Source organism: Budorcas taxicolor, chromosome 19, assembly GCF_023091745.1.
Source record: "Budorcas taxicolor isolate Tak-1 chromosome 19, Takin1.1, whole genome shotgun sequence".
NCBI classification, from domain to species: domain Eukaryota; kingdom Metazoa; phylum Chordata; class Mammalia; order Artiodactyla; family Bovidae; genus Budorcas; species Budorcas taxicolor.
Genome location: NC_068928.1, coordinates 8,087,778 through 8,104,208, shown reverse-complemented (window position 1 = coordinate 8,104,208; position 16,431 = coordinate 8,087,778). Strand labels below are relative to the sequence as shown.

Sequence of the window (16,431 nt, the reverse complement as noted above, 5' to 3'; positions counted from 1 at the left end):
GTACCACCTCACACCCATCAGAATGGCCATCATTAAAAAGTCTACAAATAAATGCTGGAGAGGGTGTGGAGAAAAGGGAACCCTCTTACACGGCTGGTGGGAATGTAAACTCCTGCAGCCACTATGGAGAACAGTATGGAGGTTCCTTATGATACAGCAATCTCACTCCTGGGAGAAAACTCTGACTCAAAAAGATCCACATTCCCCAGTATTCACAGTAGTACTACTTGTAGTAGCCAAGACACGGAAGCAACCTAAAGGTCCAGCGTCAGATAAATGGGTGAAGATGCAGGATGTATGCACATGTACACGGCACACGCACTCACACAATGGCATACCACTCAGCCATCGAAGAGGATGGAATAATGCCATTTGCGACCTCATGGAAGGACCTAGAGACTATGATGCCAAGTGAAGTAAGCCAAACAGAGAAGGACAAGTGTCATATGATATCATTTCTAGGTGGAATCTGAAATACGATACAAGTGATCACACTTACAAAACAGAAACAGACTCACAGATTCAGAAAACAAACTTACAGTTACCAAAGGAGAGAGGAGGGGCAGAGATAAGTTAAACAGACTGGGATTAACAGACACATACTACTCTATATAAAATAAACAACAAGGTGTCGATGTATAGCCCAGAAAACTAGATTCAATACCTTGTAATAAGCTACAATGGAAAAGAATTTGAAAAAGAATATGCTTATAGACAACCGAATCACTTGGCTGTACACCAGAAACTAATCCAGCATTTCAAATCAACTGTGCGTCACTTAAATAATTAATTAACTTTTTAAAGGAAATTAAGCCTTCCACAGTTTCTTGGACCCAGAAGAGTCGCTGGGTCCTCCAATACAGGACACGTAGGAAAGCTCAAGGCACGGGACGAGAAAGCGTGTCAGGAGGACGGTCAGGAGACAGACCCTTGGTAAAGAAGAATCAGGCTTTGCTGGGCACCACTGGACTCTGGGGAAGACAGCTCCAGAGAGGACTGCAGAATCAAGGACACGGTTCTTCTTGGGAGAGAAAGGATAAAAACTGGCTGGCAGGCAGGCTCTGAAGCTAAGGTGTCCCATCCCCCAGGCCCTCCAGCTGATTTCATGAACAGAACGAGCGGCAGCCTTAACCCTTAGCCTTGATTACCTTCATTAACATATTTTAGACGCACAGGGCAATCAGTTCTTGATGAGCATGTTCTACCTAATCCACGGAGCTGAGCCAGGCTGCAGGTTCCCTGACACTCCCCAGAGGACAGCAGGGTTCAACCCCGCCTATACCTTAGAACAGCCTGGGGAGCCCCTAAAACCTAGATACCGGAACCCACCCTCAGCGATTCTGACTTCATTGGTCTGAGGTGAAGCCCCAGCATCAGTATTTTTTCAACTTTCTCCAGATGGTTCTAATGAACAGTCAGGGCTCCACAAGAAGCTGCTTGTGCCATCTTACAGGGGAGAAAGTGGGGGGCGGGGGGGGGGGCAGGCGGGGGGTGGAGATCTCAACAAAAGCAAAGACTGTGCTATTACCGTACTGCACATGAGAGGAGGGACAAGCCAGGGATGAGCAGGAGGAGGCGGGGGCTTGAACTGGCAACCTTGGGCTTGAGCCCCTTTCAGCTGAGAAACAGGCAATGTGAAGGCAATACCTACCCATCACGGATCTGCCATAAGCACCACCAGTAAGTATGTAAAAGCACCCAGCACACAGTAGGTGCTCAAATAAACATCTGCTGAATCCCAAGAGAGCGAGAATGAAGACCAAGAGGTTAAGACAGTACAAACTGCAGAGGACTGTCTCTGGAGGCAAGCCACCTTCATTCATTCATTCTCTTATCAAACATGCTTTGAGGACCTACTAAGTGCCAGGCACCATTTTCACCCAACCGATAAATGGACCAAGACATGGTCTCTGCCCTGAAGGTGCTTTCAGTCAAGTAGCAGGCTCACTGCTGCAGCCTGGTGAGGCTCTGAGGGTGCAGGGCTGGGCGTGACCTCGAGGTCAGCAGGAGGGAGCCAAGAAAGGAAGGGGAGAAGGGCCTCCCCAGCAGAGGCCGCAGCATCTTCAGGGCCGGCTGAAAGGCTACACGCAGACCTGAAGGTTGCAGGGCTCAAGGTGTGGCTGGAAAGCAAAGACGAGGGGCTCAGGGCAGGCGGGGAGCAACAGAAAACCTCCACGGTGTTTATACAGGGAAACGACTCTTCGACCAGCTGTTAAAGAGAAGAGCAAGACCACTGTGGCGGGCTGGGTCACATTAACGCTTAGAGGTTGGCAAGGAGACAAGAGTGGCGAGAAAAGCATGCACCAGCAGCAAGGCCCCCAGACCTCCATCTAGCAGCCGCACGCAGCCTGGGGTCCACGTCCCCATGAGCAGGTCCCTTCCTGCTCTGTCATTCACCCTACAGTTCCAGAAACGTCCAGGGTGGGAAGGACGGTGGGGGCAGGTGGGGAGGCACAGGAGATAAGCACATTGCACCCTTGGCATGGTCGTCTTTAGAAACACACTCTGCCATCTGTTAGGCCATAAATTTTACTTGTCAAGAAAAAAAAATGTCAAACTTCCCTCCCAGGATGTACCGGTCTGGTCTCTGCCACCCGGCCACAAGGAACTGCCTCTGAGGGAAAGAGGGGACCCGCAGAAGTGTTTGCAGAGAAAGAAAACCCAAGATAATCACCAGCAAGTCCCTCTACCTTTTGCTAAATGGCTCACCGCTCCAGAGAGGGAGGGTGATCTTTGTAAACCGAAGAGATCCTTGGCGGCGGGGGAAAAGAGCATCCGACTTGGAGATGCTGGAGATGGGAGGGCTGGGTTCCAACCCCAGCACCCCGAGCAGTGATAGAGCAGGACGAGGAACCCAAGAATCTTGACTCTGACACAGATACACCAGGGGACCCTGACAGGGGTCTGAAACAGAATGAAAAGAGTGAACACGTGAAGCATGCTTAGCATGGGGCCGGAGTGACGGCACGCGAAGTCCCTCTCGCCCGCCACCTGCCCTGCCCCACCAGCCACTTGAGCTCTCTCGGTTTGGCTGGGAGTGGGAATCCAAGCTTCCCTGCCTGTCCCCTAGACAAAAGAAAAGGCAAAGCATCTGGGAGAGGCTCATCACAAATTTAAGAATGAATCACGACGGAGTCTACTTTCTCTGGATTTCTCAGACACCACCCTGAATCAGCCCACCTCCAGCAGCAGTCCTGGGCAACCAAGGTCCTCCAAGGACTGATGACGCTCCAAAGAAAAGGATGCCATCTCAGTGTAAAGCCGCATCTTCATCCGCCTTAACCCTGGCAGCCCCTTAACCTGCAAAGAGTCACAGACTGCTCCACGTTAGAAGGTCATTCTCCATTAAGAGGTAAAAGCTGTACATGCCTTGGAGGTAGTATTTCTCCACGACACCAATATCCTAACATGCCTGTGCACACCTCATGCCAGGAACATAGTTCTATAAATTCTCACATAAAAGAAAACTTTATTTTCCAGAGGGATAAATATGGGAGGAAAAGGAAACAACGGTCGCAGCAAAAACATTGCCCATCAAACAGAACTCGGTCCACCAGGAACCTGACTAAATGTGTAGTGTTACAGATGTGTTATAGCTGTGAGGTCTGTTCTATTTAAAACACTTGCGCTCGGCCAACCTAACCACGAGAAAGAGAGAAGGAAAAGCTACATCCCCCAAGGTGCCCACCCCAGCTAACTGGGCTGTTTATCGAGGCAGAGAGGTAACCAGGGACCTGGAGCCGCTGGCCAAATGGTGGCGGGCTCGTTTTGCAGTTCACCCTGGAGGGCTGTCAAATCAGCCACGCGGCCCGACAAATGGCGCCGGTCTCTCTGAAGGGCACTTCTGCCTGGAAGACCAGGGTCTTGTACGGGGAAATTACCCTGGACCTGGCAAGCGCTTCATAAAATCTAGCTCCTTTCCCTCCAGGAAGAAAAATCTGCCCAGTCAAACCTCATTTGTCCAACAACACTCATTCATTCCCTCCACAAACATTTGTTCAGTGCCTGCCACGCACGAGGTCCTGAGGTCTGGGCTCACAGCCAAATCAGTTGTGGTCAGGGTGATGCCTCTGCTCCCCCGAGAATGGAAGCCTCGTATGGGAGAGGCAAGTTGCCCCCCAGAATGGAAGCGCCACAAGGGTCAGAATTTTGCATGTTCGGTATTCCTAGCCCCTACAAGAATGCCTGGCATGCAGCAGGCACTCAATACATATGGGCTGAACAAAGAGGGAACGTATACTCCCTGCTGTCGAACTAGCCAGTGTGTGGATGATTCAAGGTCCCCGTCTCCTCCCTGGACCCTGGGCAATTCCCAGGACTCCTGGTTGCTAAGCTGGACACAGCCGCAAGAGATCAAAGGCTCCATTCCTAAGCAGAGGCGCTGGCCACAGTCCTGTTCAGGGGCAAAGATGACACAGAGTGCTGCTCCGAAAGGTCCTGCTGGATGGAGTCAGGCAGACCTTTCTCTGGTGATTCAGTAGAGTCATCTTGATATATAAAGAGGACAATTCGTGACCCCTGATAAGACCACTTAAAAGGTCAAGGGAGGGGCCTGGAACCCCTGGCAGTCAGATTCAGTGACAACAACCAGCGTCTGCGTCACTGGCTCTTGATTCTATTTGACATCAGACATCAGTGACTACCTAGGCCCCATCAGGCCCTGGAGCCCAAATGAAAACATTTAGTTCTCTGCCCTTGAAGGTCTCCTCCTACTACTAAGTCGCTTCAGTCATGTCCGACTCTGTGCGACCCCATAGACGGCAGCCCACCAGGCTCCCCCGTCCCTGGGATTCTCCAGGCAAGAACACTGGAGTGGGTTGCCAAGTCCTTCTCCAATGCATGAAAGTGAAAAGTGAAAGTGAAGTCGCTCAGTCGTGTCCAACTCTTAGTGACCTCATGGACTGCAGCCTACCAGGCTCCTCCATCCATGGGATTTTCCAGGCAAGAGTGCTGGAGTGGGATGCCATCGCCTTCTCCATGAAGATCTCCTAGAGGTCTAACTAGCGGTCTAACAAAAACACACAATGACAAGAGTCATTGCACAGCAAAACAGAGAGAAATACAGTGAACCATGTCAGAAGAGTCAGAAAAGGCTTCAAAAGGGAGACTCCCGACTAGAGTTTTCAAGCATAAGCAGGAATTTCCCAGGAAGACAAGTCAGAAGGGCAGGCACAGTCATAACAGCATGAAATACCCTTGCTTGTCCAGCACCACGAGGAATCAAGTGGAAAGGAGAGTTTGATGGAAGATACAGAATGGAGACGCCGGAGTCTTACAGACCATGACGAAGGATACTGCGCTTCATCTTGAAGACAAGAGGTCAAAGTTTTGAAGGACACGATTACCCAGACCAGCTCTGTGTTTTAGAATAAGTCACTCTGCAGAGGACAGACCGAAGGGCTCAAAAATAGACACTGTAAGAACAGTTAGAAGCTTATCGTAACAGTCCAAGATGAAGGGGCCCTGAACCAAAGCAAGGGTATTTTGCATAACAAAGCAGGAAGAGATTTAAGAAGCAGAAGGAGTCAAAACTATCAGAACTGGGTAAATGGCCAGATGCAGAGATGAGAGAGGGGAAGGAGTTTTGAATTTACTGGGTGGCTGAGGCAATGAGGGTATTAACACCAGCCCAGATAAGGGGTTTGCAGAGGAACGATTAATGTGTTCAGTGTGGACGCATTAAATGTGCACAGTCCATAGGACAACTCGTGTGTCTGTCTGGGAGCTCAGCAGAAAGACTGAGCCAGGCGACCCAGACTGAATACCCCATTTTAGTGGCCACTAAAACCGTGGGAGTAAACGAGATGAGAGGGTAGAGTAAAAGCAGGGAGGAATCCCAGCATCTTCTGGAAACCCTAAACAATGGCCAAAGAAGCAGGAGAGAAATGAGAGAAAGCAGCTCTGCCCAGAGTGGCCCAGGGCCCCTGGTCTAGCCCCCTTCCCTTGAATCTGAGTAACTTATGACTGCTCCAGCCAACAGAACGCAGAAGGGATGGCATGTGACTTTCAAGGCCGGGTCACAAAAGGTGCTGTAGGGATTTCTCTGGCGGTCCAGTGGCTGAGACTCTGTGGTCCCGACGCAGAGGGCCCAGGTCTGATCCCTGCTCAGGGAACCTGATCCCACGTCCCGCGTGGCAACAAAAAAGATTCCTCAGCTACAACTAAGACCCAGGGCAGCTAAGTAAATGAATATGCAGCGCTGTAGCTTCCATCTTTTTCTCTGGAACACGCATGCCTGGAGCCCTGGGCCATCGAGTAAGAAGTCCAACCACCTCGAAGCCGCCAAGCTCTAAGAAGTCCAGGCGCATGGACAGACCATACGCTGGAGCTCCACTCTTCCAGACATCCCTGGCCAGGCACCAGGGATGGGCTGGTGATTCTGGCCCTTTGCCTTCAAGTGACCCCCTGGATGTCAAGTCTTCTGGTCTGAGGTCTTAAAACCTGATGAAGCAGAAACCAGCCATTCCTGTCGTGCCCTGTCTGAACGCCTGACCCAGGGATTTCCTGAGCATAATACAACGGTTGCTTTAAGCTGCTAAATTCAGGAGCCTTCCGTTACAGACCAGTGGTAGCTGTGGGCTTCCCAGGTGGCGCTAGTGGTAAAGAACCCACCTGCCAGTGCAGGAGACATAAGAGATTCAGGTTCAATCCCAGGGTCCCAAAAATCACCTGCAAGAGGAAATGGTAACCCACTCCAGTGACTTCTGCTTGGAGAATCCTGTGGACAGAGGAGCCTGGCGGGCTACAGTCCATAGGGTCACAAAGAGTTGGACACGACTGCAGCAACTTAGCACGCACACACGCACAATGACAACTGTGATGACAAAATTAGGGCATTTCAAATGGAAGAGAACGGCCAATGGTGTTTAACACCATCAAGATGTTTAGTAAGGTAAGGAGAAATCAGGTCTCCGTTCCATTGGCTCCAGACCTCAGCCACACTTTCCATGACTGGTCTCAGAACTTGCAGGATCAAGAATCTACGTGCGGTTCATGTACAAACTCCAAGCTGCCATGTGAGCCACTCTCCTAGATGGGCCCCTGGAGGTGCTGAGCGCTGGAGTGACCTGCTGTCTGTGGGCAGCTGTAAGCATCCATATGGCAGAAACCTTACCACTCACAGCAACTGGTACTGAAGAGTTGCCCATGAACATGGTTTATCATTCAAGGCACGCTGCCATACACTTGCAGTGGTCAACTTTGCTGTTAGAAAGCTAGATGTCTAAAGAGTCAAGTTTTTCCAGAGAGAAATGGTTACCATTGTAGATATCAGCAGTTCCAAGCAGCCACCTGAAAACAGGCTGATAAGCCATCTGTTTAAAATACCCCTTCTTGCCCTTGGCCAAGGGCACTCCTCTCTTCCTGTGTGAAGTCCGGATTCTGACACTCAGGACACATGGGGAACTATGATCGTCTTGTACAGCTGTGCTCCAAGTGGCGTCTGCACAGGACAACTCACTTCCGGTCCAGCCCTCAAGTCTCCGGGTCTCCAGACTCACTGGGAAATGCGGCAGTCCTCTCCCTGACCACAAGTCTGTCCCCCTACAGGCCTGTTTTGTCTTCTACTCTGCTCCTTCCCTGCTTCCCCCAAACCTTTTCTGTGCCCCAAAGATGATCCAGGTCAAAGGAATGCGTTAAGACACAGAAACTGAGCCACCTGGGGCCCTGGAGAATACTCTGCACAAAGAGAGACCAAAAAAGGCAATAAGAGCCGGCGGTACAATTAACCCAGAGGAGAAACCTGATCTTATCACACCTTTTCTTTTGCAAAAATCTCATCGTAAGAATATGGCTGAGTCTTAACTGTCCCTTTATCAACACAATTTCTGAGCAGCTACTTGGAATGAAATCTTGTGGGCAGAGAAGAGTAATAGCAGGAACCACTGTGCTTGGTGGGTGGAAGGCAGGGGGCTGATACTTTAATCAGAGAGACAGGCTATCTGCAGAGACCTCGAAAATCATCAACATGGTTTTGTAGGTTTCAGCCTTTATGAGTAGGTTCCAGACCACCTCTGCAAGCCTGCCTCCCACTCTCTCTACACCTCTCTGTGCCAGCCTCTCTTGGTGGCCACTGCCTGCACTTCCACAACCCCAGGCCTTCATTGAAGCTGCCCTCTCCCCCAGAAATCTCCGGCCACCTACTTTTGCCCATCACCCTTCTCCAAACCCTCATGCCTCAGTCCAAATATGTTTGCTCAAATGTCAACTTGGCTACGAGGCCTTCCTAGACCAACCTATTTAAAACTGGAAGCCTACTCCACACCCAACCACTCCTGAGCCCTTCTTTCGTCTTATCATCTTCTAACAATTATGATTTACGTATTTTATTATCATCTGTCTCCCTCCCACCAGAAAGGAGGCTTTGTGAGATTAAGAATTTTGTCTGTTTTCTTCACAGATAGATTCCCAGCACCTGGGTCATAAGTGATAGTCAATAAATATTTGCTAAGTGAATGAACGAACATTCTAAAGCATTCCCCCGTCTCCCTTCAGACACCATAAACGATTTCTGTCTCTGCACCCGCACAGGATGTAAACTGTTCCTGAACAGTGGCTTCCCATTATCACTACATATTTACCCATCATGTTCAAATTCCTCGCAGGAAAAGACCATGTTTATTCATCTTTGTATGCCCCAAAGCATTGATGGTGCTCAAGTATATAAACCACTGAATCCAACTTAAAAGTCAAATTGCATGGAAAATGGGCAAAGAACACACAGCTAATATAACTCTACACCTGAGTGATTCCTGTTTCCTTCAGCAGTACTTACGAGGCTTGTTTGGCATGCAGAGCACAGTTCTAGGGTTTCTGAAAATACAGACAAACAACGACACGTGTGCAACGTCCAACATGACAGCCACTAGCTACATGTGGTTACTTACACTTAAATTATTTGCCATTAACAATTCAGCTGCCCGAGCTCCATTTCAAATGCTCAGGGGCCATACACACCGGACGGCACAGAATGTATATTTCACTGTACAAAGTTCTACGGGACAGCAGTGACGTATACCGTCCTGTCCTCAGCGTCTAAACCTCCGGGGCACACGGGACAGGTCCAAGAAGGACCAGGGAAGTGATATGTCACCAATCACAAAGCAACCAGTGGAGGGTCATGGTGGGAAACGTGAGAGCTGACGCTGCTCGGAAAAAAAGGAAGATTTAAGAGAGGCTCCAAGACAGGAGAAGAAACGTGTGAGAGGACCCTCTAAAATGAGTGGGGGTTTCTAGGCAAGGGAAAGGGAGGTCATTCCAGAAGCCTGGAGAGGGGGGGCCCACACACAAAGGAGCTCAGGGGCACCCTCCCCAGAGCAGAGGTGCCTGGGGATCTGAGTGACTTCAGCAGAAACAGTGAGGCTGGACTTCTTGCTCCGGAATTCCAGAGGACCGGTCCAGACCGCCCTGGGCAGTCGGGAGCAGGATGCACGTGACTCTGGATCAGAGATGGGCCGCCGGAGAGAAGCTACACAAAACTAGATGAGCGGTCCTGTCGGATGATGGCAGCCCAGAGATGAGGGATAGATACGGGGCAGCAGTACCCAGGTGATGAGGCTCCCAGTGATCCCAGGGGAGACGGAACACTCAACGGATTTGGGGAGCTCACTCACGGGAGCAGAGATCCTCTGAGATTTACGCAACTGGAAGTCCAAGCCCACATTTGCTTGGAGTTTGGGGCTGGAGGGCTCAGGGACTAACCAACACACAGGTCTGGGCAGCTCGGCCTCAGAAACCGGGGCTGTGAAACCCGGGGTCTGCACTCTGTCCAAGTTCAGCAAGCCAGCTTTCCCAGCCCCCCCCCCGGACCCCCCGCTGTGGGGTCAAGATGCATTCATGCACCCCCTGGGGCTCAGCGAGAAACAGGTGCTTAACACGCGGGGCACAAACCTGGGGCGCCACAGAGCCTCGGTGCATCCTGGCAAACAGCTCACAATAAAGGCAGGAGGAGGGCTGGGGTGGAAAAGTCTACGTGGCATTTCCCGGGGTCCCTTCCTCCTCCCACCCCAACCCCCGCCACAGGCACCTTTGTGACAACTGGCTTCTACCTCCAATTAGCCTATTTTCAGCAGCCAAGACCCAGTACGCGAGGCCCTCTATTCAAGGGCCTTTACCTAGCAGGCACATACTTGACAAAAAAGAGAAAGGGAAGGATTTCTGAAGTGGTCAGGCCAAAAAAACTAAGAGGATTGGGGAGGTGGGTGCTGTACTCAATAACAAAGAAAATTCTGGAACCCTCCTGAAAGGATTCTGCTGGCCTCTTGCTATTAAGCAATCAAGCGCTAACAGAGCCAGGGACATGCAGCGGCTGAGGGGTGCAAGGGGCCAGGGGGCCACGCTGGGGGGCCACCTGCCCCACAGCCAGCGCCCTTCCTCTGCCCCTTATCGCCAGCCTGCAGGACGGGCAGGGTGGCGGGGAGCCGTAAAAGGAGGCAGAAACCCACCCGAGAAACAACTTCCTGACAGGCCGACAGCTGACATTCTAAGTGCACACAGGATGTGCCAAGAAATTATCAGGCCTGGCTTTTCTCTCCCTGATAGATGACAAAGCAGGAGGAGGAAAAAAAAAAAAAGCAGAACAAGTTAAAGGCAAGAAAACAAAGAAACAACCGCAGCCACACACATCTCATAAATCACAACTTTTATTGAAAGTTTCACCACATAATAGCAACAGTCAAATTGAATAAAGATACCCTTCCGTAAAGTAACAGGGAGAGACTAGTGACATCTCCCCCAGCCCAGGGTGGCTGGGAGGGAAAGCTGGAACTCTGAGACAGAAAAAGCCTGGGGGAAGGAAGATTCAGCAGAAGAGATGGGCAGTGGGTTTTCTCCAGTACTCCCCAGACACGGGCACCCAGGAGCTGGGAGACAACGTGGGGTCAACGCGGCAGGGAGGGGAGCAAGCGCCCGGGTGAGGCCGTCACGGCTTTGCCCTGAAGGGTGTGGCGGTGGGTACCTCTGACAAGGGGCTCAAGTGAAAGCAGGACCTGGGCTGAGTCTGCAGGGAACACGAGTTGGCTGGGCAGAAGAGAGGCAGCCATGGTTCAACCCCCGGGAGGAGCGTCAGGCTGTGGGGACGGATAACCTGTGCAACCAGCCCAGCCGCTCGCCTGGCACCACGGTTGGCAGAGACAGGAGAAGCTGCTTCAGTTCCTCTCACAGGGCCGCTGCTCCCAGTCTGTCTCAGAGCCAGGACGAGCAGCCTCAGCTGGAGCAAGGAAGGCTGATCGCTCCAGAACCGTCTCCCCTAGTCACCCAGCCTCCAAGCACGATGCCTCCGTCCTTGAACTGGGAACGGAACTAAGATGTCCTTCCAGCGCCCCAGCCTTTGAGGGGGCAGGAGGGGCAGGATGGGGGGTCTTTATCTCTCATCCAGCCTCTTAGCCCTGTTCATCTCAACAAATGAGCTTCGTGGGCGTTTCTAAGAGACGGCAAGCAGGCAAAGAAATGAATGTATTTCTCTCCAGATTCTGCCACTTGCAGAATCCAGAGAGAACAGATAAGTGGGCAAACAGATTTTGCAGGCCTTGTGGTAAGACAACCACCATCATGGGGCACGTGGCCACCGAGATGAAAGGAAGCCCGGGGCGCAGCAGGCCCTCTGCACACACGGCTCAGCTATCTGGGCCCTGCTCACCGGCCAGACCCCAGACGCCCTGCGCTTTTCCTGACACCTGATTCCAACTCAGAAGCCAGCCCCAGTGACGTCGTAACACCCGAGGGTAATGTAGCAGGAAGGGGCCTGGAAAACCGGACACTCGACTCCAGGCCGAGTTAACAATCACCAGACGAGCAGTCCCTGCAATCCGGCCTGCTCCACTCCTTCCTTGCAGACTCCATCCCAAGCACCTCAAAAAAGCACCCCAAGCCCCCAGGATGACCATGTCCTCCCACCACCACCACCACCCAGTACGGGTGGAATCTCATCCACATGGAGCTTCCAGCAACAAACACGTCATCAGGCAACAGGCAGAAATTCTTGGTTATGGAAAGCTACAGGGAGGCCACATTTGCCCCCAAAGATTAAGGCACTGCTTCTGAAACGTTAACGTTTCACCAGTCAGTGGCTCACCAACAGCCCACTCCTCAAAGGGGTTAGGAAGACAAAGAAGGGCCTCAGAGTTTTGATTTCTCTTGTCTAAAACTTAAGGAGAATTAAGAATCACAAACTTACTCTTTTCCATTATGGTTGGTCACAAGATATTGAACACAGCTCCCTGGGCTATACAGTAGGACCTTGTTTAACCATTCCCTATACACCAGGATCATGAGAAACGCTGGACTGGAAGAAACACAAGCTGGAACCAAGATTGCCGGGAGAAATATCAATAACCTCAGATATGCAGATGACACCACCCTTATGGCAGAAAGTGAAGAGGAACTAAAAAGCCTCTTGATGAAAGTGAAAGAGGAGAGTGAAAAAGTTGGCTTAAAGCTCAACATTCAGAAAACGAAGATCATGGCATCCAGTCCCATCACTTCATGGGAAATAGATGGAGAAACAGTGGAAACAGTGTCAGACTTTATTTTGGGGGGCTCCAAAATCACTGCAGATGGTGACTGCAGCCATGAAATTAAAAGACGCTTACTCCTTGGAAGAAAAGTTATGACCAACCTAGATAGCATATTCAAAAGCAGAGACATTACTTTGCCGACTAAGGTCCGTCTAGTCAAGGCTATGGTTTTTCCTGTGGTCATGTATGGATGTGAGAGTTGGACTGTGAAGAAGGTTGAGCACCGAAGAACTGATGCTTTTGAACTGTGGTGTTGGAGAAGACTCTTGAGAGTCCCTTGGACTGCAAGGAGAGCCAACCAGTCCATTCTGAAGGAGATCAGCCCTGGGATTTCTTTGGAAGGAATGATGCTGAAGCTGAAACTCCAGTACTTTGGCCACCTCATGTGAAGAGTTGCCTGACTGGAAAAGACTTTGATGCTGGGAGGGATTGGGGGTAGGAGGAGAAGGGGACGACGGAGGATGAGATGGCTGGATGGCATCAGGGACTCGATGGACGTGAGTCTGAGTGAACTCCGGGAGATGGTGATGGACAGGGAGGCCTGGCGTGCTGTGATTCATGGGGTCGCAAAGAGTCGGACACGACTGAGCGACTGAACTGAACTGAACTGATTCACCAGGATAATAGAGTCACTGTGCTGTGCAGCAGTAACTAACACAACACTGTAATTCAACAATAAAAATAAATTTTTAAAAAATCACAAACTACAGACTAGAACACCCGTGACTTCACCTAACAGAAGTTCCTCCAACTCCACAGCACCGGGTCACGGAGAGGTCAAGGTCTCACTCTCCTACTCTGGAGGCTTTTCCAGTGACTCTGTATGGAGGGGAAGGAGTCTGAGGGCTGGCAGGTGGACAAGCGCTGTCGTGGAGTGGGGTGCTGTGCTATGCAGTGTCAAAGGAGTAACATAAGGTTTCAGAACACGTTTGCTGAACTGAATTGTACCAACAGTGAAACTTCATGGGCAACCGGGTATAGGCAGACTCTGGCATGACCTTGAGGAGAGGGGCTATGACCTGGACCCAGACCTGGATGGGCGTCCAGCTCGCCACCCGCTGCTCATCTGACCCCGAGCCAGGCACGTCAGCTCTCTGAGCCTTGGTTACCCCATTTGTGAAACGGAGCTACAGGCCCGGTATTTCACAGCACCGCCGTGAAGATCCAATCAGAGGCCACGTGAGAGCGCCTCGCTCACCCAAAAAGGCACTGGAGGCGTCCGTCTCCTGGGCCTGCCAGCGACCCACCCATCACTTGCACAAACATGTGATTTTTCTATCTCAGACAACCTGTAATAGGACCTGACAGGAAACGGGAGCAGGAAGCCTAATCCCTCATGGCGTCAATAGCCGATCACCTGGAAGGAGAAATCCTCTCCCAGCAAGACAAGGGAAACCACATCTCCTCTGGATGAGCAGGCAGGTGAGCACACGTTGGCGGGCGGGCAGCCGCGCTCAGCCTGTGGCTCCGGGGCGGCTGGAGTTCAGGGCCGCGTGTGCCTCTGCCAGGGGCACGGGCGCCGTTTGGAAACCAGGCCACCCAGGTGGCGGGAAGAAGCAAGGGGACAGGAGTGCCTTCCCCTCTGAACACACCCACCACATGCGGCTGCTCACCCAGGGGCCCCTACACACACGCACTCAGAGGGGCCTGAGCACCTTTACTCTCGCCGGGCGTGCCCGGAGTGCACTGCCCTTGGGCCTCATGGACGCCTGATGCGGGAGGGCTGATGCTACGTCATCCCGTCTCCGTCATCATCAGTACATCAGCTAACATCCTGGGGCCCTCACTCTGCATTAGGCACTGTCATGAGCTCTTGACACATACTGACATGTCTCTCTCTCACCACAACCCTGTATGAAGGTCAAAGAGGAGAGTGAAAAGGCTGGCTTAAAACTCAACATTCAAAAAACTAAGATCATGGCATCCGGTCCCATCGCTTCATTGCAAATAGATGGGAAAACAACGGAAACAGTGAGAGACTTTATTTTTTAGGGCTCCAAAATCACTACAGATGGTAATTGCAGCCATGAAATGAAAAGATGCTTGCTCCTTGGAAGAAAAGCTATGACCAACCTAGACAGCATATTAAAAAGCAGGGACATTACTTTGCCAACAAAAGTTCATCTAGTCAAAGCTATGGTTTTTCCAGTAGTCATGCATGGATGTGAGAGCTGGACCATAAGGAAGGCTGAATGCCAAAGAATCGATGCTTTTGAACTCTGGGACTGGAGAAGACTCTTGAGAGTCCCACGGTCTGCAAGGAGATCAAACCAGTCAATCTTAAAGGAGATCAATCCTGAATATTCAGTAGAACTGACCCTGAAGCTGTAGCTCCAATACTTTGGCCACCTGATGCGAAGAACTCACTCACTAGAAAAGACCCTGATGCTGGGAAAGACTGAAGGCAGCAGGAGAAGGGGACGACAGAGGATGAGATGGTTGGATGGCATCACTAACTCAATGCACATGAGTTTGAGTAAGCTCCTGCAGATGGTGAAGGACAGGGAAGCCTGGCGTGCTGCAGTCTATGGGGTCGCAAAGAGGTGGGCACAACTGGGCAACTGAACAACAACAACCCTATAAGGTGGGAACTATCAGTATCTCCGCTTTACACACACAGGAAACAGAGGCACAGAAATGCAGAGTAAAGGACAGAGCTAGACCATCCACCCCAGGATTACAGTTCCAAGCCGACACCCCACCACTCATCCACACTACATCCTCTGAATGGAGTACATGGCAGGTCTCATGATCTTTACCCAGAACACAATGTCTGGCCATCATTTCTAATCAAGCACATGGCAAGTATTGGAAACAAACTCCAGGTTCAATACATGGAAGAGGAGGCAGGGAAAGGGCTGAGAGTAGAGGACGAGGGAAAAAGCAAAGAAAGGAGAGAGCAGGAGGAGGGGCGTCACATTCCAGCTGCGAGTCCTGGGGTCAGGAAGTTAGAACCGGGTTCCTGTCTGGGCAGGTGTCAAGGAGTGAGGAGCTCCCTCATGCCCCCAAGAGTGGGAGGCGGCAAAGGTCAGGAAACCAGGAACAGCAGCAGCCACGGCGAACGCCATGTGTGGACCGTGAGGCCAGATCCAGGCCAAGCATTTTATGTGCATTGTTTCACTTAATCCTCCCCAGAACTCTATCCACTCTGATTCATCATTACCCCCCGCTTTGCATCGGAGGAATCTGAGGCTTCAAGATGTTAAGTCACTTACCCCAAATGAGATACCTACCAGCGCTGAAACTACCCAGCCTTGTCCAAAACATAATATCTATACGACTTTGCCCTAATCACATGGTACCCACTGTCCTCCGGCCACATGTGTGGATGAGCAGAGCGTGGGATGTCTTTAATACCGAGCCATGCATCCTTAGCATACACAAAGCAAGGAGGGCTCACGTTCAGGAGGTGAGAAGGGCAAAGAGAAAACTGAAGACAACTGGGTGGCCAGGTGGCATTCCAGGTAAGAAGCCTGGCCGTGAGATGCATCCACTGTCACCCAAGGAAGGGCCAACTCAAGGGATGACGGCCCCACGTTTGCTTGATGGCTCTCGAGTCCTTGCCAAAGGCACTTGGACTGGGAACAGTTACCAAAAATGAAGACGATCCCCTCCCCGACCCCGAGCCCGTGCACCCCCAGGCTCTTCATGGTAGCTCAGCTGGTAAAGAATCCGCCTGCAAGGCAGGAGACGCCAGTTTGTGATTCCTGGGTTGGGGAGATTCCCCTGGAGAAGGGATAGGCTACCCACTCCAGTATTCTTGGGCTTCCCTGGTGGCTCAGCTGGTAAAGAATCCACCTGCAAGGTGGGAGACCTGGGTTTGAGCCCTGGGTTGGGAAGATTCCCCTGGAGAAGGGAAAGGCTAGCCACTCCAGTATTCTTGGGCTTCCCTGGTGGCTCAGCTGGTAAAGAGTCTGCC

General features: G+C 51.4%; 1 protein-coding gene across 4 annotated transcripts in view; it reads right to left on the bottom strand.

Annotated features, from left to right (window-relative positions):
• Positions 1–16,431, bottom strand: part of MSI2 (musashi RNA binding protein 2) — a 409,668-nt gene that overhangs the window by 271,472 nt on the left and 121,765 nt on the right. The gene's annotated exons all lie outside the window — the stretch shown is intronic.